Consider the following 20,668-nt stretch of genomic DNA (forward strand, 5'->3'; position numbering starts at 1 on the left):
GCTGCACTCCCAGCGGGGTCTCTAGGTTAGGGATTGCCATCTTGCTACACAGGGAACAGAAAAAGATTGCAGAGAGCCTCTTTGTGTGCCACGTGCCACAAAGCTTTACTGAGAGTCTTGTACTGCTGAATGGATCTCACAGCATTCCCCTTCTCTACGTAAGGCTCTGTTCCAGCTCGTCAGGTTGCTTGCAAATCTGGGCTGTATTGCTAAGCTATGTACAAGGATATGCTTTCTGAGAAACTCCTCATCATTTCTGTTCCTCAGAAGTCCTATTTTACCATCACTCAGGGGATGCGGGTCGACAAGCCCTTGCACAGACACACAGATGGAATTTATTCAGTGAAGATGGTGACTGTTCTGCTCCTCAGCTTGCTTTGTACCTCAGACAAGAGTTTCCAAGGGACAACTGTATTCTTGAGAAACGCAGACTCCAAATTTGACTTTGGGTAGAGCCCTAAGGTAGATTAGACTGTCATTCTGCCCACCTCAACTGCATGCTGTAAGCAGCTTACTTGCAATATGACAGATTTAGCAAAAGTGACAGTTGCTCGCTGTCCAGTATCATTAGCTGGCCCTGCCACAAGAGCTCAGACGTGGTGCTCCATCTCCTTACAAAATCAGCTTATTAATAACATGCAGCCTGGCACAATATTTTCCACACAGCTGAAGCAATATTTCGAGCAGGGGGCTGCCCAGTTCACCCACGTACGGAGACTCAAAATCAAATTCTAGCCCAGATGAGGTCGGAACAGCAAATAGGGTCAAGGGACTGGCATGTCAGAGGGACTGGGATAGCGAGGTATCTGTGCTTACCTTTATTACACTGGTCCTCAAGTCTATGGAGGGAACTGAAATCTAATCAAAAGGCTCTTTGAGTCAATGAAAACATTGCAATTTATTGGACTGTCTTAGGTTCAAGTTCCCAAGGTATTAGATAGCATCAGCACTCCTTTCCTGGCCAAAAGGGCTCAGCACCTTCCCCGAGGCGCTCTGCATCAGCAGGTAAGAGCCCGACTGCTCTTCCAGGTAGACAGAAGATGCACACAGGGGAGGACCTCTGCTTCCTACCTACCCGTTTGTGTTGCAATGTTAAAACCAGCTTGGTAGTAACTACGTATTTGTTAATTCCTGCAACAAAGTACTTCCACTAGAAAAAAAAAAATGGCTGAGTCAGATTGTAGCAAACAACACCATTTGTACTAAAGCCTCACTTTTTTAAAAGTTTGATTTAAAGAACAGAGCCAGTTTCACTGCTGATGACAGTTTTAAACATAACCTCGGTCAAACCTATGATTTCCCCTTTACAGCCAGGCAGGCAAGATTCACCTGCTATACAAAACTGCAGACCTGTGCAGCCATAGCACGTCTCACAATGCTGCCCAGGAGAAGAATTTCCCAAAGGTCTTCACAGTAATCCCAAAACTAGGTAATTTTGTAATAATTTCAAGTGGAGAAAATGAAATGATTTAACATACACCCGTGGGGAAAAAACATCCCACTATTTTACAATGAGGTCTTTAAAGCCATCCTTGGGAAACTTTCCAAGGGCTACACCGATGTGGAAAAATGCTTAGTTATTTACTTTAGGGTTTTCATTAGCATGTTGGAAACCATTCTTGTCCACTCCCGTTCTCCCTCTAAACCAAAAGCCTTTATCTTCTGAAGCTGGGCTAATTCTGATCAACCTGGCTCTGACCCCACCACTGAGGTTTACGTGCTGGGAGCTCCACCGGCTGCAGCTTGGAGCTGAACTCAGCCTGCCCCAAGGCTGTGGGGTGAACAGGGGCTGGGGAAGACAAGGACTCATCATCCCAGCTCAAAGAACTTCAACTGCAAGCAGTGGCTGAGCTGCCAGTCAAACCCAGGTCTGAGCCACCCCCAAGCTAAAGCAAGAAACACAGTAGGGTTTAAGCCCATTTTAATACCCTGGAAGATTTGTAAGCACCAGAGAGTCATTTTACTGCAAAGTGCATCAAATGGCTCTACCTTGGTGAGATGGGTGCTCGTGGCTTTAGCAGCTACCCCGAGGCAGCACTTTGCAATGTGACACGGGGGGCCTGGGGATGGGTGAAGTGGCTTAGTTGTTGAGGTGTCTCCTATGGAGCCAGGAGACCCTTCCCAACACTCCACGTGCCATTTGGGCTCTCTGCTCCAAATATCCTGTTGCTGTACCCCAGGCACACGCACAGCAGTCTGCTGGAAGACAACCTCCTCCTGGCCTGCAGGCGAGAGGGGTTTGCCATCCCAAAAGCAAAATGGGGAGCATGGGTGGGAGCAGGGGTTGGCAAGCGCTGGTCCCGTCCCTGGACCACACATCTGGGGCACAGCTGTGTGGGGATCCCATGGTCCCTGCCCCAGCACAGGCTCCAGCCCAGCCCCACAGAGCTCCAGCCCTGCCACCTAGCTGCTCCTCACCAGCTCTTGCTGGTCCCAACAGACCACGACACAGAGCCCTGTCCCAAGGCATTAACAAAAGGGGAAAAAGAACAGAAAATGTTTGTGCCATTTAAAGGCCAAAACCATGCCAGGGCAGACAGGTGGTAACATGAACCTGCTCACCAGCCTGCTCCACTCAGATTCTCCAAATCATTCTCTCTGTGATGTGACATGCTTCTGCACTGTGTGGCCCAAAAACTTCTCAAGGACTTTTCTTCGCCTATCCTTGCAGCAACAAACATGTGCAAACATTTACAGCTCTCAAATTCAATGAGCAGGCAAGGAGATTTAAGAGGGTGGCATGAAGAGCACAGTGTTTCAACAGGAAACATCCAGGTACCTCTCATCATATGAAAACCTCTTCTCTGCACGGTCAGTACCCGTCCCTTCCCCCTACTTCTATCACTGACGCCTTCACCTAGGTCTTTATGGTTATTTATAACCTTAGCATTGGGTTAATACTGCAAGATTTTAGGGTTATTTGTGTGTTCACCAGGTGCATTTTCACATTCTGTTAATCTGGATGCTAGGTAGTGCTGTGATTTATTCTAGAGACATGGTAACATAAACACAAGTCCAGGAACTTTCCTCCACAGCGGTTGCTGAAACAACTACAGGCAGGTGGTGATATCACAAAAAAAACCCCCCAAGACACCCCAGACACTGTTGCTTTCTCATGACCATCAAGAGATGTGTCAAGCTTTATATGATAAATATGAATTCTGAATATGATAAATCTTAAAACTGAATGCTGGTAAGAGAAATACAACTGCTCACTCCAAGTTCTGGTACAACTAATTCCAGAAGTGACCACGTGCTCTCGCCATCTGATGATTGCACACATGGATCTCTTTATTTCCACTCTGCTTTTTGTTCTGTTAAGACATCCCTGCCCCCAGCACAACCATCAACAAATGAACTGAAGGAGACTCTCAAGCAGAAACTAGCAGGATGAGGCCTGATGTTCAAATATACAGTAGACAGTTGTCTCCAGCACATATGAGAGGCATCAGAGCACCGAACACGTCGTTTCTAACACAGCAATTACTTCAAACGTTCAATTTAAAACTTTGTAAGTGTCTGGGAACACATCTACACTGGTTGCTGGTAAAGCTCTCTAACCGTTCTATTCAGTTTCTTAAGCAGAAACGCTTGAGCAGTCTTGTGCCCTACCCCCTCTTCTTGGTCACCTTTTGATTTGCCTGCCAGCTTCAGATCAGCTTTGTCAGAGGTTTCGAGGAGAACCGGGCTCCTACAGTGGCGCGAGAGCAGGCATCTGACCTCAGCACCACAGCTGAGCAGAGGTGGTCCCCGTGCACGGGAGATCTACCAAGTGCTCTGACTGCAGCTGAATTTTGCAGGCAGCTTCTGTTACAGCCACCCCAACAGAAATTAAAGGCCCAACTGCTCAGCCTAAGGACTCAGAACTGGTGGGGACCGTGGGTTAAGGGCTGAAGCAGCTGCCAACAAACATCAGCACCACCACAGGGCTGTGCTGGTTTCCTGCTGCAGGCTTGCTGGGCTGGTTTACTCCCTGGGGCACAGGAAGGCAAATGTTGCAGTTGCTCCATTGGGCATCTCTCCTCCTGGTGTTTAAAGGAAGCAAAATCCTACCTGCAGGTACCTTTGGTAGGATGGCTGTCAACTAACAGTGCAAAGATGCTCAGCATTCAGCCCTGCGATGTAACACAGCACCATGTCTCTGCTGTCTTAGAGGCAGCGCTGCTCTTGCAGCTGCATCAGGGAGAGAGGGGTTCAGTGGCATTAAATTATCTCCACGGGGACTTTTTCAGAATGCATACCAGTCAGGAAGTCAAAGCAGTCCTAATAGCCCTCATCTGCACCAAAATAACTGTTTTTCAAGAAGGAAGTTGCTCCCTGGGCAAAAGCATGCCTAGCATGGCTCTTGCTGAGGCATCTGGCTGGTAGGAGTTTTAACCAAGCTAAATTTCCACCATAGGAAAGACTCACGAGAGGGACTGAAACAGTCAGACCCAGACAAGTCAGTGACAAACACCACAAGCAATGTCAGCCTGCTCAGAGAGCAGTTAACAGAGCGGACCAACCCTCCAACAGCAGAGTTCAGATAAACTCTGAACAGTTTATCTTCATCAACAGACTTGCAGCTGGCTTGCAAATCCCTGCTCCACACCACATTGTAATGTTATTTTAAATTTTTTATTACCATTTCATAATGGCAATTAAACACAGGCATGCGCACAGAGAGAAATCTGCTCGGTATATAGGGCAAGGCTCACCATCTGCAGGCGGCAACCGGGACCCTGCAGGCCCTGCTATGGGGCTGCCGAAGTTACAAAGCCACCACCACCACGGCAATCACATAGGAAGAGCTAGGCAGCCATGTGATACTTCTATACCTATGGTCACTTATGGCCTTCTGCCTGTGCTCAAATATGCACCCAGCGCTCGTGGGCTTGCAGTGGCAGAAGGTCTAACGCCACTGCTGTCTTTGCAGTTCTGGGGGAACTGTTGCATTGCTGATGCATGCAGGACTAACTCGTCTTTCCCTCCTGGAAAGGGAAAGCAGAGGGGTTTTTTCACATCTTCCTGCCCAGCAAGACAGAAATTACCTCAAAGAGACAGCTGAGCATAGTCTTTGAGACGTGGTTAACTCTTGGCATCTATGTTTAAGTTCCTACCAAGGCTGCCCATCATTTCCAATTATTATAATGATTGTTATGACTGATGATGTGCATTTAGCAGTCTGTTTCCTGGCCAGTCCTGTGCTGCTTCTAATCACTTGCATCCCACCCCAGAAGTAGGGAGCCTGGCAGGCCGAAACTGTTCTGGGTCAGTTTTAACCCCAGGACCAAACTGGCTCATTAGCTTCCAACCAGCTGAAATGAGCTCACGTGGAGAAAACTAAAGTGGATGAAACAGAGACAGTCTATGTCCAAGTGTCTCCTTTCCCCTGGCCAGTGCACAGCACCATGTGGAGTCTTAATATTGTCCACTGCTTCCGATTCCTGCATCTGGCATGAACAACGGAGTGATGCAGCACAGATGAGGGAGGGAGAGGATAGACAGGAGAGTGCAGTATGGCACTACACTCCTGGTCTTGGAAGTCCTGCTGGGGGACAGGTCAAACAGACACCAGTTTTCAGCTGGACCACTCCCCTGGGCCAGAACCAGACCATGTTTTGGTTTGGGTCTGGATTAAAAAAAAATTAAAATATAAAATCTAATCAAGCCAAAAAACCCCCATCCAAATCAGGCTCAGTTGCTGCCTGAAGGGGAAAAAAGCAACAGTCCCAGCTACCTTGCGGTTCAGCGCCATGCTGTAAGCTCTCACCAGGCAGCACTGCGTGCCTGCTCAGGGCTCTGGTCATCTCAACTGCTCCTTCCATTTTGTCCAGTTCTGGCCACAGGCAGCTCTTCCTGGGATACAGACCTGCTCCACCGGACCTCTTGCACTTGGACACCAGACAACCTGCAGGTCAAACTGACTTCTGTGTGCCTCTGGCTGGCATCAGCTGGGAACTGGCCAGCAAGACAGAGACCTAAATACTAATCATATTTTCAAATGTGTGATCCGTTTCTGGCCCAAGGATCGAGCCCAGGGGGATCCAGAAGGGAGCACCAAGCCAGGTTTTGACAGACCCATTGTTCCATGTCCATGCTTCCTCCTTGCCCTTCTCCCCTGTTACTTGGAGCACTGCAGAAACACACAGCTGTGATCTCAGGAGCATGTTCAGAGCAATAAAACCATGAATTACACCTTGCCATCTGGTACTGTAATTACCACCCACCCGCTATCCTCCCCAGGGCATAACCTAGAGTGAGTGCAGACCCCAGACAGGGTCATGCTTGTAGGCTAGTAGTAAAGTGGTCTTCACTGTACCACGTAGCTTGTGGTAAGAAACAGCTCCTGCCTCAACCTGCCTTCAAGTCTTCACAGATAATGTCTTTTATTAGTGGCACCCACTTATAGCAGGCAACTGATGATCTTTCCTGAAGCAATGAGGAGTTCCTGCAGCATGGAGAACCATCCTTGCACCAGGGGAGGTGGCCTATATGCCATGCTTGCCACCAAGGTGGCGTTTCACTAGCTCCTTTCCCTTCCTGAGGTCCAAGTCCTGGACACCACCGCCACCAGCCTCAACCAGCCCTGTTGCACCCTTCCTGGGGTGCCCGGGGTGGGGGTCTGAAACATTGGGGATCTGCTCCCCACAAAACTTCTGCAACAAGCCAGCAACATGCTGGTGATGGTAACGTGCAAAAGCAGTGGCCACCACACATCAGACTGCCCACAACCCAAACCCAGCATACAAAATGTTTGGCAACCAGCCCTCATGCAGCTCACATGAGTCTGGAGTGAGACACTGCCCTCGGGGTCAGTCCCCTCTGCTTACACACATCTCCTCATGCAAGGGCCACATAATCAGCTGGGGACCAGCCGCATCTATGGGGCCACCAGACCCAAGTGCAGTGACAGGAGAATGAAGATGAAGTAGGACGCAGGCCCCAGCAGCCTCCTATTCCCGCCGAATATTGCCAGGAACAAATGCAAAAGCCAAAGTGACAGGAATTGTGGCATCAAGTACCTTTTAGAGAATAACAGAAAGAAGAATCTAAAAATTGAGCACAAGAGATTCATGGGCCCACGGGAGTGTGAGCTTGTAGCTAATACCAAGCGATTTTTCTGTTGCACAGTTCATTTTAGGACAACGCTCACCCTCACAATGCCAGTCCCACAGCCTGAGGCTGCTTTGCATTTGGGCACCTGACTGTTCAGGAACAAACATTTCCGTTTGTAATAATTCGGATCCTCTTACTTATTTAGGTTCATTTGGGCTTTGTTTCTTGCTGTTTGAATCTTCTGAGCTTACAGCTAACTGGGCTGCGGATGCACAGCCCCCCTCTGCAGCCCTTCTGTTTCCCCAGTAACTCCCACTTACTTTAAGCATATACAGCACTCACAGAGCAAGCAAAACCCCCCGTAACACAATCCCAAAAAGCTTGGCATCCTGTCTGTTGTTCATCTTGCTGCAAACAGAGATTGCTTTCTGCTCTGAGATGCACATTTGACAGTCGCTCCACGAGAGCGTTACACATAGAAGTAGCTCTGCTGTGACAGTGGCAAGCACATCCGGATCTATAGCTCCAGTCTTAAATCAAAACAGACACTGATGTCCGGTGCTCACGGACGCGGCTATCCAGCATGCACTCACCAGTCAGCATGAACATCTGCACTCAGACGAGCAAACACACCAGCTGAGCTGCAAACAGGCACAACTCCGCAAGTGCAAAGAACAACAGCAAACCCCAGCAAGTTACGTTCTGAATAGCGTCCACATTTCGTGATTGTTAGATATAAAGCATTTCACTGCCTCAGCACAGCCTTCTCTCAAAAAGTGGTATTACCACTATTAAGGGAATAAGCCACGATGGCTTAAGCACAGCATATACTTAATAGTGTTTTGGATGCATTAGAGGAAACTAGAAAAACAGTACAAACAAGTTACAGAGCTGTTTCACAAAGCGGCAATATCCTAAAATAATCCATTTCAGGCAACATGCTAACCACGCAGAGCGGCCGTGCTCGCTGGAGGTACCATCGCCTGCACCCACACCTCAGCCTGTGATTTTGGAGCCCCTTGTCAGCACCGCACACATTAACACGTGTGTGCACCCCGCCACACCACACACACCCCCGAGACACACATCCCTGACTTACCCTTGAGCCAGCCAGCAGCCCCAAACCCTCTGAAACCTCCTGCAGAAGAGTTGACGGAGTTTTACCTCGTTACCCGGCGAGGACGTTATATAACCGGCACCGTTTCTGCAGGCAGCGAGGATGCACCAGCCGCGCTTCCCCACGCGCATCCCTCTCCTTCCCATCCCGCACGGACACATCTCCTAACAGCCACGCCGTGGCAAGCGAGGGGGGGGCAAGGTGGGCTCTGGGGTGCTGGAGAAAAGCAAAGCTAACAGTATCAAAGAAAGTTCAAAAGGTGCCTGACGTTTATTAAGAGGCATTGCTAGTCTGAAAGGACACGGTGCAACGGTATAATGTTCCTTAGCCTGCTGAAAGCAGCTTGGCCTAGATTTTCCTGTACTGTTTGATGTGACCATTCATGCAAACAAGAGTAAAACTTTCTCTTTGCTTTTAATTAAGCAAAAAAAAAAAAAAAGTGACACACTACAGACCTTTTTCTGCCGTCATCTGGGTCTTCTGAGCTACCATCAGATGGAGAATATGCAGGAATCAGCCCCATTGATTAAACTATTATTAGCGGCAAACAAACAGATGTCCTCAGTGAAAGACAGGACAAACCCCACGCCCTGTACTTTTGGACTACATACAGAAAAAATAGACTATTTTACCAAAGGCTTACTTGGTGAAAAATGCTAGCACACCAGGCAGAAGCAAAGCACGCAGCATTTTAATCTGCAGAAATCAAAATAAATAACATTAATGCCTTTGCTCTGTTCCCACAGACAAAGCCCCACCAGCTTTTGTAGGACAGGGACCAGGTCCTGTATTTGAAATCTCATCTGAAACAAAACATGGCTTGTACTCAATTCAGGAGGTCCTGGTGTCCACGGATCATTGGTGGACAAGGTACACAGCCCACAAACGCAAAGGGGCTGTAGACATAAAACTCTTACATAAGCCATAATCCTCTCACAGACTCCTTATTCAGTGATATTAAGATCTGCGCTGCAGGAGCCTGCTGGCATCCCAGTGGCTTTTAACCAGTTTGGAAATGGGGAGCCTCCAGTTGCAACGCCCTCGCCAACACCGGTGTGACCACCGGTACCCAGCACCACCTCGCAGGGTTACCCCGGAGCACAGAGCATTTCTGTACACTAATATTTGGGTCCTCTGCAGAACTGGCGCTGTTGCTTTCTGCGCTGAGTGAATCACCAGGATTAATCTCTTGCAGAGTTCACCGAGGCTAATGATAATCAAGTTAAATTTACACTATATGATCAGAGTTTAATTAGGTACTGTTACACAACTCCTATTAATTACAGTGATAATACCCTTATGAAATGCAGATGGGAGGGTGGGGCTGTGATTGGAGGGGGCTTGGCTGCTCAGGTGATTTTAGGAAAAAGCCACATTAAAATGCTCTGCATGTACCTTTAGTTAGTTGCTTGCCTCTGCTAGTGCTCAAGATGAAACAAAAAGCTTAAAAAAAAATTATAATCCTACAAAATGTAAATCTAGAGTACAAGATTAAAGACCTCCCACACACTGTGCTATCACCTTCTGTTTACACCAAGCAGCAAGAATGCCATTTAAAATCCCAGTGCGCCAGAATCATTATTAGCTCGTTCTGCTCAAAATCCTACCCAGAAAAGCCCAAGCTGATAGAAGTAATTTATTTTGAGGTACTAACTCACTTGAACCCAAAGTAGGTCTATCTTAGTATTATTACAGTAAGTTTCTCCATCCCTCCCTGAACATGAGCCTCCGGATGACCCGCAGGGCCAGGGCTCAGCATTCCCTTTGTACAGGCACAACCCCCCTGGGACCCAGACCCCAGGTGATTCCTCCTCTCCATGCCCCTGCAGGGCTTGCAGGGCTTCAGGAGGATGCTGTGGGGAGTGGCAGCTGCCCTGAGCGGCTCGCCCACCCCCTGTGAGCTCCTTCTGCTGGGAACCGGGGTGCCTCTGCCGACAAGGTGCAGCCGGAGGAACGCCAGGACTCCAGCTTGCAGCACTCTGTAGCGGCTGCGTTGGGAGACAGATTGGGCCGCGTGACATTTCCAGCCTGAGACTAGGTCTTTGCTTTCAGTAAATCTTGCCTGAGGTGTCCTATGGAAAGAGCAAAGCTTGTGCCATGTGTCTTCCATTTAGCATCTGCTAGGTGCGTTCTTGGATGGCTTTAGTGAAACCTGCAAGAGACCATGTGCTGTCACTGCTGTTCACGTGCTAACGCCGAAACTCTGGCCTTGCACCCATATGGTCAAAGATACAGGTAAAGGTCCCTTCTTCATGAAGTACATAAAAAACACACAGAGCGAGGCTTGCTGGCAAGAACAGACGCTGCTCTTGAACACAGACACCTGTATGAGCCTCCTGCATCCAGGTTCCCTCTCCTCTGCAAATCTCTGCCTCAGTAAGCATGTCCCAGGAGAAGCCCTGGCACTTTGCCATTGCTGCCGCTACGGGTTATTTAATCAACACCCCAAAAGACAGGAAACTCATTTTCCTTCTTCCTGGAGGTTGTTTTTTTTCCACCCTCTTCACCAGACGAGAGCAAACTTGCAAAATTAGCACACCTCAGCACTTCCACTCTGCACAAAACACATGTAAAAGAGGCAGTATGTACAGTACAGTACAACTAGGTATTAATTACTTGGCCCTGCCAGCTGCATAATTACCTTGTCCACCTTTGGCTACATACGCTAACTGGCCCTTTACAAAAGTGGCTGGAGGATGCTGTCGCATGGGATCCAGGAGCAGAGTGCTGTTGGCGAATGCCCTCTGGCTCCCAGCCCGCCGTTACAGACAGCAGACCTGGGCACGAAGGAGTTACTTTGCCCACATGGCAATCCCACAGCAGCCTGCGTGGGCCTCTGCGCGTGTACTCATATCGTCTCTGTCCCTTGATGGGCAGCTCTTCCAGGGACGCACAGGACACGTGGCAGGAGAGGGAGATGATGGCTCCTTGACAGCTCCTGGCTCTGTAGGCACACTGAGATGGGCTCCAGGCCCGTACATTTTACTCATGGTTCACAGAAATCAGAGACATGTATGCCTTAGAAGATCCTCAGTGTCTTCCAGCCTGTGAGCTCCTAGCCAAGACTACAAAAGGACCCTTGCTTTTCTGGAAGCACAGAGCTGGCAGAACATCTCACTTCCCTTGCTGGGATTTTTGCTTGATCCAGGCACAAAGGACTCACAATGCCTCCTCATTCCTACCTTGTGCAGGGGCTGGCTACAAAGCATAATTGGGACCAGGCCATTTTGCCCAAAGGGATGCCAGGAGAATCTCCACACCCTCACCCCAGGACAGCAGTGCTCTGAGAAGAGAGGCACCAGGGCTCTGGCCAAAGCCTTCAGCCCTTTATCTGCTACTGTGACACCTTTTGGTCCCTCGCTGCTGAGGACGGCACTTGTGAGGCACTACGGGGAGTGCAGCAATGCTCCTGCAGCAAGGCTTTGATTTAGGAAGCAGAGCTGCTCAGCCCACTCTGCTCTTGCTGATGTAGTGACCTGGTTTTGTCAAGACTGTTTTTCTCCTTTCGTATTTGATGTCATTTTGGAAGGCATGAGATTTTTGTGGAGGCACTGACTCCAAGTTGGACTAAAACAAAGCCAATCACAATACCATTATAAATGAACGAGGGTGCGATTCCCCCTTAGAGGATTATTATACTATTTAGGGTTCTAGCACATTTATTCCTGCAGTTTAGTAACCACTTTCATGCTTCCCATCAGACTATACTCTAACCCATTTGTATTTTAATGTTACAAGGATTATCAACCAGTAATAAAAATGTTCAACCCCTAAAGCATTTAAACAGCCCTCGACGCTTTGTGAAGATCTTGCTTAATGAGCAGACATACACAAATGAACGAGGAAACTAATACTATGTTGTATGAACACCAAACTTCAAAATATGCATTTCGTAAGTTACCTTTCTGTAAAATAAGATATTCTTTGGCATGCAGATACTATCTTTGTTACAGTATACTTTTAAATTACTTTTAGCATAAAGGAGGGTTTGGAAGTCAGAGATTGCTTTTTGCATTGGGAATGTGTTTACCTTGCACTTTTGAGTTTGGAATGCTATATTACATTTAGTCCATGCACAGAATTACATCAAACCAACAGATCACTCGTGAAATTCAAATTATGGAAAGCTGTTGATACTGAGCTAAGGGGAATCCACCCAAAAGAACTGCACCTGACTTGCACTTCGGCCAGTTCTAGTGCTGAAGTGTCCATGAAACCATGCTCAAAGCCAGCTGAAAGCCACTGTCAGAGAAAGTTAAAAATGTCTCTTGGCCCACCAGCCTGTAGTCAATCACAATATTTTTCCACTTGCAGTGGTCTTGAGAAGGGGTGGGAGAAACTAAATATTACCTGTCAAACTATGAAGACACTTCTTGCCTGTTCATAGAGCTGCCCAACGTACTTTCCAGCAGAACTGTCTCACCGAAGCTTCTGGTGTTCACTTTACTTGCAGCCAAAATCCTAACCGAGTTTGAATTACCCTTCAGAGGTGCCTACAGGCACGAGCATGAATTACCTTTCAGAGCCTTCAGTCTTTGAACTTCAACACACAGTTCACCTTCCCATTTCTGCCATGGTGGAATCTCTTCTTCCTCCCACAAGCCACACCTGCCCAAAGTGTTTTTCTCCATTGGAAAAAGTCAAGGTGATGCTCTAGGCTGCCTTCATCCTTTATTCCTGCAGATCTATGTTCTGTTTCGCATCCTGTGGGATATAAAATTTAACCCTTTGCTATACATGACCCAGCCCATCACTTGCACTTCTGCAAGTTCATCTAACAAAAACTCCATTCACAGCTGCATACTTGCTGTGGAGAGTTCCAGGAAAATAGCAGTGCTGCAAAATCTCCAAAACCCTTTTAAGAGGAATCTGTCTGGCTTTAGCCGGAGTTGTACAGAGAGAGGCTTGTAGCTTTGGCTGATGGAGAGTATTTTGCAGGCTCTGTAATTAGAGCCAGTCCCCTCCTGCCCTAGGAAATGGTGAAGGGAGGAGATAGTTATGCATGGAGTTTTTATTGTTTCTAGAAAAATCAGTGTTTTCTTAGTTAAGTACCAGCCATCCCAACATCTGCAAGGCAGTATTAAGGGTGCACTGACCAAACAGGAAAAAAAAAATGATGTTCAGAGTGTGGATTTCTTTCTGCAAAGCTGCTTCTTTTGCTTTACCTCTCCAGATTTCACCACAAAGGTGTACTTGGGGAAAAAGGGGCTTGCTTTTGTGAAGCTGCCAAATAATTAACAGAAGGAAAGACAGGGCAAAACAACTGTCCAGACTGAGAATTCACACCTATGTCACTGTTTCGGCTTCATGTCTACAGCCAGACACTGACCAGCATCTATGCAATACCAATTCTGGAGCTCCACTCTGTTCTGGGTCACACAGCACTTACATGACAAAAGGATGAAATTATATTCCCTTATAAGGGAACGTAATCAGCATCAGGCTCAGCTATGTAACAGAAGTCAAGTATCTCTTTACCCAAGAGTTTGAGGTTAAATGGACAACTCCAGCATCCCCCTGTCAGCCAATTTTCAAGGCCAGCTCTCCAAAGTAACCGATTCGTACTGCAACTGGTTCCTCCTGCTCTCTCCCTAACCCCAGCTGACAGAGGCCTCCATACAGCCCCCAGTCACGTCACCTGGTTTATAAGAACCTTGTGAGGAAAGAGCAGAGTCAGAGAAACCAGATCCTATGTGTGAAACACTTTTGCCAGATGTAGGCTGGGAGCCACCAAGAAAGACTCTTATTCCTGTGCACCCCTATCAGGCATCCCCCAAGGGAGGCTTTAAACCAGGATCTGCCAGCCAGGATGCTCAGAAGATCTTTGCTCAGTTAAAGAAGCCCCATGAAAATCCACTGCTTCATAGAGAAATTGGCTACTTTTTATGCTGCAAATTGTACTGATCAGGCTCTCCCTTCCTCTCAGCTAAAACTCATGGTGCGTTCCCCCTGCAGAGCTGCCAGGTCATATCCCATTTTAGCATTAACCAAGCCTGGCTGCATTAAGATGGGAGGCAGCTCCAACTGAGGGTGCCTTCTCACAGCACCGGGCTTCAGCAGCAACACCAGCTTCCAGGACCTCCACGCACCTCCATCCTCCACGCTCCCTTCTCAGTTACACCAGCACAACCATTTGCAGGACTGTTTAAGTCAGGATGAAAATAGAGGGTGTTTTTATGCTAGACCAGTGTCGCATCTTTTACACTCCAATACTCCCCATCTGTGGGATTAACAGGCCCAAAGAGAAAATATTACAGGTCTCTGCCTTCTGCTGTCCCTTCATGTGTCAGAGCCACAAGCCTTCTGCCATCACCATGCAGAGTTACAAGCACGCCAGTCTAAGATCACTATAAACGTGAGCAATGAATTAAATCTAATGCTGTTTTCTTCACTTAGGGAGCAAACTTTGCAAAGCTCCTTAATGCCCAGAGATGCAGTTTTACTGTGGCATGGAATTTTCCTCTTGTGAACTCGATGTTCAAACAAGCTCCCTGGTGAGGTAAGCATAGGCTGCCTTTTTACAAACACAAAACTCACATTTAACTTATTAGCTGGGGGAGGAATACAGATGAGGGTTGGATGAATCTCATGAGTCATCATTTCTGTAGGATAAAAAGCAAGCTTGTCTCAAAAAAATAAATTCATTTGCCTCTATTGTGTATTGCAGATAGAAGTGCTTAAATAATAAAAAGATTAATAAAGACTCTTCAACGGATTGTTCTAAAAAAAAGAAAAATAGCTTTTGGGATTATGAAATAATATTCTTTAAATATAGAAAAATAAAACATTTCAAATGGCACAATGTTTTGGGAAAGGGAGACAAATGCAGATTAATTGTGCTTGAATGTACTTCAGACAACAATACACTGCTTCAAGCCAAGACTAAGATACGCACATACCCTAAAGCATACATGAAAAATTAGGGTCTGTATACTGGTTTAACTCCTTTATCATTTACTCGCCACCATATTCTTCCAGTCTCATGCCAGCTCTTCCCCCAAATTAGCACTACATGCATATGCTGCACCCTGACCACTGAACTCATTCCCTGCTCAATCTTGTAGGCAGATGAAGGGATGTGCTCTTAAAGTGTGAAGCAGGACAAAACCACAGCACTAACGCTATTGAAAAGATAATGGAATCACACAGTTCACATGCAGCATCATCCTCCAGCGGTGTGCAAGTGTCAACTAGCCTTTTAACATCATTTTTACTTAAGATTTTAGAAGGAGGTGGAAGGAGCAGGCAGAGAAAAGATGCCCGAAAGAAGCCCTGAGAAGTCTAAAGCCAGCTCAACAATGGCAAAGATCTGCCAGAACAGGAATTTGATGGAGCACTCATAAGAACTGACAAAGAAGGAAAGCACGCACTAGTGTGAGCTGCACAGACTTTGAAGAGAACATTAGCTAATTTTGCATAGCTTGACATTCCAGGTATCCACCGATTCAAGATCTCACCAGAAACAATGCCTAAAAAACCACTCTGGATGGATGGTGGTGAATGGCAGATATTGCTGACAGAGCAGTGGGTCAAAAGATTCAAGTTCCAGTCCTTTCCCCCACCCTCCCTCCGTTTCTAAACCTGTGATCTGCCGTAGCACGCAGAGCAGATCCCTTTGGCTCTCTGAGTGTACCCACATACAGTAAAGATGTGTTATTTTTTCTTTTATGGAGTCATAGCTCAGAGGCCAGGCCCAATGACCCCAGGAGTTACCATGTACTAACCACACATACCTCTCCACTTCCACTTGGACACATTTGCTGAGTTTGTTTCCAAACACCCGTTTAGCCAGACCTATCTAGTTATATATGGTGACGACTTCAGGACAGCGATCGACTCTCGCCGTGCGTTCACAAGGATCTAGTGCCCCAGGATCCTACCTTGTGCTTTGGGTATTGCTGCAGTGACGAGCAGACAGAACACCAAAAGGCAAGCACTACAGAGGGCGGTATCTGGATACGTAAGTGGTACGATCTGTAGGAAGGTTAAATACTCCACTGCAACACAATGAACCTGTGCATGCTGCCACACATAGTATTCTGTGATATTAAACGCCCGCCCCCCCCCCCCTTTTTTTTTTTTTTTTGCACAAAAGGAGTATGCAGGGTATTCTGGAGGAGGAAAAGCCATCAACACCAACACCGGAGTTCTATCCAAAAGCTCCTTTTTGTGGCTAAAGAATAAGTAGCTTACATTGGTACAGTCTCAAAAGCCTAGTTTATGTGCAATTTTTTTGTGGGGAAATACTAAGTAAACGGACTGTGCTATTCAAAGACTGTTAAGAGTAAATGATGATTTCTTTTTTCATCAAAGCAGGATGATGGCTTTATACTGATTTCCCAGTGCTAGGAACACACATGAGAAAAAGAGTCAGTCAGCATCCTGCTACTGATGGATAACTCTTTGTATCCATCCATATCACAGTACCCCTGACACATTTACCTCCAATACCTCATTTTCTGCATTTCATATTGTTATTGGATTTGGGACCAGCTCTTGTTAATTCTGCAGAAGCCAGCATCACAGGCAAGGGGTCTTGCCTTATGATGCAAAGCTTCACAAGTTCGTCACAGGAGTCTGGAGCACACTGGCTTCCACAAAAACAGCAGCTCATCTCACCGGTCACTCAGTCTGTACAGTAATCTTTGAGGCTGAGCAAACTGCTGAGCTTGAACGGAGAGAAAACTTTGGCAGAATTCAAGGAGACAAGAAAAAATAAATTACTGTGACTGTTTTACTGGTCAAAGAGTTCACATACAGATATGATCAACTGACCTTGTGCTTACGTAATCAGCCACGTTACTGCATTGCTCCATCTTTACCCGAATAAAATTGTTGCAAATTAGTTCTGGTGCTGTGCAGAATCACCTGTTCATTCTTTCAGCAAAGTCCATAAAAAGCACACAAAAGTTGTTTATCCCATCAAATTGCAATGTGGACCATGCAGCTACAGCATAGCTGATCTGAGGGAGAAAGTTTACAAGCCACTCAGCTGTGCTTCCAAATTAATCCCTTGCATAAGCTTGATACAATGCAAGCGTGGCTTTTTGGCATGGGCAGGCTTAAGAGCTGCATCACATTCCCAGGTGCTCTCTAAGATTTCCTTAACTAAAAGGCTTAATGGAGTTTTCTTTCAGAGCTGGAAAAGTGAACGCAGCCTGGATCATACTGACAATGCTACTTAGTGTACTTAAATGTTCTTAAGTGTTGTAATATACTAAAATAAAACTACATTTGAGCACAGAGTGGGATTGTTTTGAATATGACAACACAGAAATGTACTATTATTTTAGTGTTAATTAGTCCTCCTGAAGCCCTTGACAAATAGCTATTTGATTAAGAATGGTTTATAATATTGGAAAGTTTTTTCCTTAGCTTTACTGTTTTTATGCCTCAAACATCAGAACTGATAGCACTAACAACCTGAAAATTCATGGACAGGAAAGCACAATCCACACCAAGTGGTATAAAACCATCATCTCTTCCCACAAAGCTCAATGTAATCTTAATTAGGGATCACAACAGATGTCACACTATAGAAAATATTTGGTCCCAACAAAAGCACTTGACAAACAGCTAGGAGAGGTAAAGAGGGAGAAGTGCTAAGAAGAGTGAGGAACTTGCTGTTGCTTGCAAAAGTATAATGGGTTAGAAATAAACGCCAGCCAGAAATAAAGGAACCGGCTTAATGTAACAGATTACTCATTACCATGAAGAGAGGTGCCATTATTTATTTCAAATACAAAACCCAAGTAAAGATCCAGTTTTCACTTAGTAAAAGTGGGAGCTATGAAGCAGCTACTATACAAGATTTTTTTCTAATAACCCTGTTGGAGCCACTAAGCATTAAGGCAGAGGACCCTCCTATTAAACACAGGGCACAGAATTTCACATCCACCCAACAAGTCTCAGGGACGCTGGGCTAAACTTGCAGATGATGAGCTACAGCCACTGTGCATCGAAACACAGCTAGACGCACCTAACAAAACAAGCCATCAAAACAGTTCGAACACCCAAATCATCAGAATCACCTTTGGTTTGGATTTTTTGGCGAGGGCATATGTCACACTGGGAGGAAAAAAAAATGCTGTATTGAAGACTACACCAGATTCTAAAGCAAACTGCTCTATCGTAACGCTTCAAGTTCAGAATCATCCAACGTTTGCTAATTCTATAGGAATTCTTCTAGGAAAGGGCTCAAACTGCGGTAAGGTTTGAGAGCAAAGTGGGTTCTTCTATCTTCTCTATCAGACACAAAACTACCTACACAGACTCATTCCTCTGAAATAAGCTGTATGAACCATTCCAGCTATGGAGATAAACTTTGGTCCTTCCAGCTGATCTCCAACATCAGCAGAGCTGTACTAATGAGTCAAGCCAGTTAAGAGACACCATGGAACTTGAGGATGAAAAATGCAAATGTATTAAACAGCTCCTCAGTGGTGCCCACAGCACGGGCCAGCACCCACAGCAGCTTTTGTTCTCTGACTACTCTCACTCATCAATCATCCTTCAATTAAAAACAGTTTTAATTAATAACACACCCCCTATGCCTATGCCCTGGGCCATTTACACCAAAACAAACCATGCTGTGTCATGTGCCAACTGTAAGCATTAACAGGCTTTTTCCAGCCCTACAAATAGTCTGCACTATTGTAAAAGCACAGTTGCAATAAGCACCCGATCCCTCCTACAAACACTGAGCACCCACCTGGAATCACCTTGGCAAGGACATGCCATGCAGAGCCGGCAGGACAAAGGGGGTGGTGAAATGTGACAGCAAAACCAGCACCAGGAGAACTCAGCCCCAAGCATTCAGCTGGACAGTCGCCACGTTAACTGCTCAACTTCCCAAGCTCTTCTCCCTGGTCATCCTTCACTCCAAAGCTTCCCAGTATCCCTGCCTTTGGAAACACAACCACCGCTGGCTCTGCCTCTTGGTTTCAGAATGCAAACGGGGAGACCAGCACCTACAAAAGCTGCTTTCTACAGAAATCCCCAATCACTTCCCACATCATCTTTCTTACCATTTTAGGTTCAAATGGAACTCAAGCCCCGAGAGTTTACCTCCATCTCTTGACTTAAATTATACCTCAGCATTGTTATACAACATCGTGATTCAGTCCTCCTAACAAGCTGTATTCTACCACCTCAGAAATTCAGACGTTAGCGTGTCTTCAGATAAGAGAATGGCTGTGGGGGCCCCGAACACCCCACTCCAGCACAGGAGACCCTCCCCGGCAGGGGAACAGCAAGCACTGTTTCCTCTGAACTTGAAGCTTGTGTAATTCCCTTAAACTGACAGTGGATTAGAGCATGAAACATCAGAGTGGCCGTTGCTTGTTGGTACTTTTAAAGAAGTATTTACACTCCAAGGGCTTGACCTTGCCCTAAGAAATGACTCTGAGCCAGGAACAACGCTAGTTTGTACAAGTCAAAACTGAATAAATGCGCCCCAGATCACATGCTGCAAAGCTGCCAACCTATGAACGACTTCAACTGGAAGTTAAAAATGGAATCTGCTTGCTATCTTGTATGATTTACATTTAATATTTCAGATCAATGGCTCTGCATAATCCCCTGGAGAACAGTGGAATAAACACTCACGAACAAGAACATAGTGCCTCAGTCACAAACAAAGCTGTGCCAGCACATTCCAGTCCTCACCCTACCCCGTTCTCCACCCCACCTCCCCGAGTCACTCCGTTGCGTCAGCAGGCTCCTTCCTCTTGTCCCATGGGCTGCAGCCTACCCGCGTTTCAGTCATACCCGTATTATTTTTTAACAATACATGTGTGGCTTAGTTCACTATTTTATGGGCCCTCCCCTGTCCCGTCTCTTGCTCATCTGAACTATCACCACCAGTACCCCTGCCCGCAGGCTTTGAGCACGCCCTGTCCCATTACGTGGGCTATCCGAAGCCTAAGCACAATTTATTTAACCACAATAACTGCCCAGCAGTCTAAAAACTGTCAAAACTGAAATCAAATCGAACATTTACTGTTCACCAATGCATTAAGTGAGAACATAATTTTTCAGTCAACGCAACTTCCCCTCTCCCATCACGGGAATCGAGCAGAAAAGCCTGCCCTCTAGTTTGTCATGCTGTGTTAGCAGTGTGGCAAAACTAGACCCTTTAACTTGTACCAGTTTGACAGTGTCCAACAACCACCACTGGGAAAATCATGCAGGAGGTCGGGGGTTTTGTGGGGGTTTGGCTGGTTTGGATTTGTGTGTGTGGGGGGGTTGTTTGTATTTTAATGTTAAATGAGAGTTATTACCAGGTCCCCTCTTGCATAGCAACACACATGTAGGTAACGTTCTATTTCAAATATACTGTAAAGACTGTTTAAAGTTCATGTACACTAATCAGTGTTAGGAGTATGACAAAATTCCCGCTAACAACCTGATCACCAACACCACCATTTTCTCTGGGGACCTCCTGCACTGTGCTAGCAGTTAATATATGCATTAAACCGGGCATCCCTATCCACAAACCAAAGCCGATTACCT

General features: G+C 46.4%; 1 protein-coding gene across 1 annotated transcript in view; it reads right to left on the reverse strand.

The window, feature by feature from the left end:
- PASD1 (PAS domain containing repressor 1) overlaps window positions 1-8,424 on the reverse strand; it is a 114,216-nt gene extending 105,792 nt beyond the window's left edge. The window contains exon 1 of the mRNA XM_037407684.1: window positions 8,138-8,424. The gene's annotated coding sequence lies outside the window, so the exon portion shown is untranslated. The remainder of the gene's footprint in view (window positions 1-8,137) is intronic.
- Between the last annotated feature and the right edge of the window lie 12,244 nt (window positions 8,425-20,668).

The sequence above is a fragment of the Falco rusticolus genome, chromosome 14 (genome assembly GCF_015220075.1).
Source record: "Falco rusticolus isolate bFalRus1 chromosome 14, bFalRus1.pri, whole genome shotgun sequence".
In the NCBI taxonomy this organism is placed as follows: Eukaryota; Metazoa; Chordata; class Aves; order Falconiformes; family Falconidae; genus Falco; species Falco rusticolus.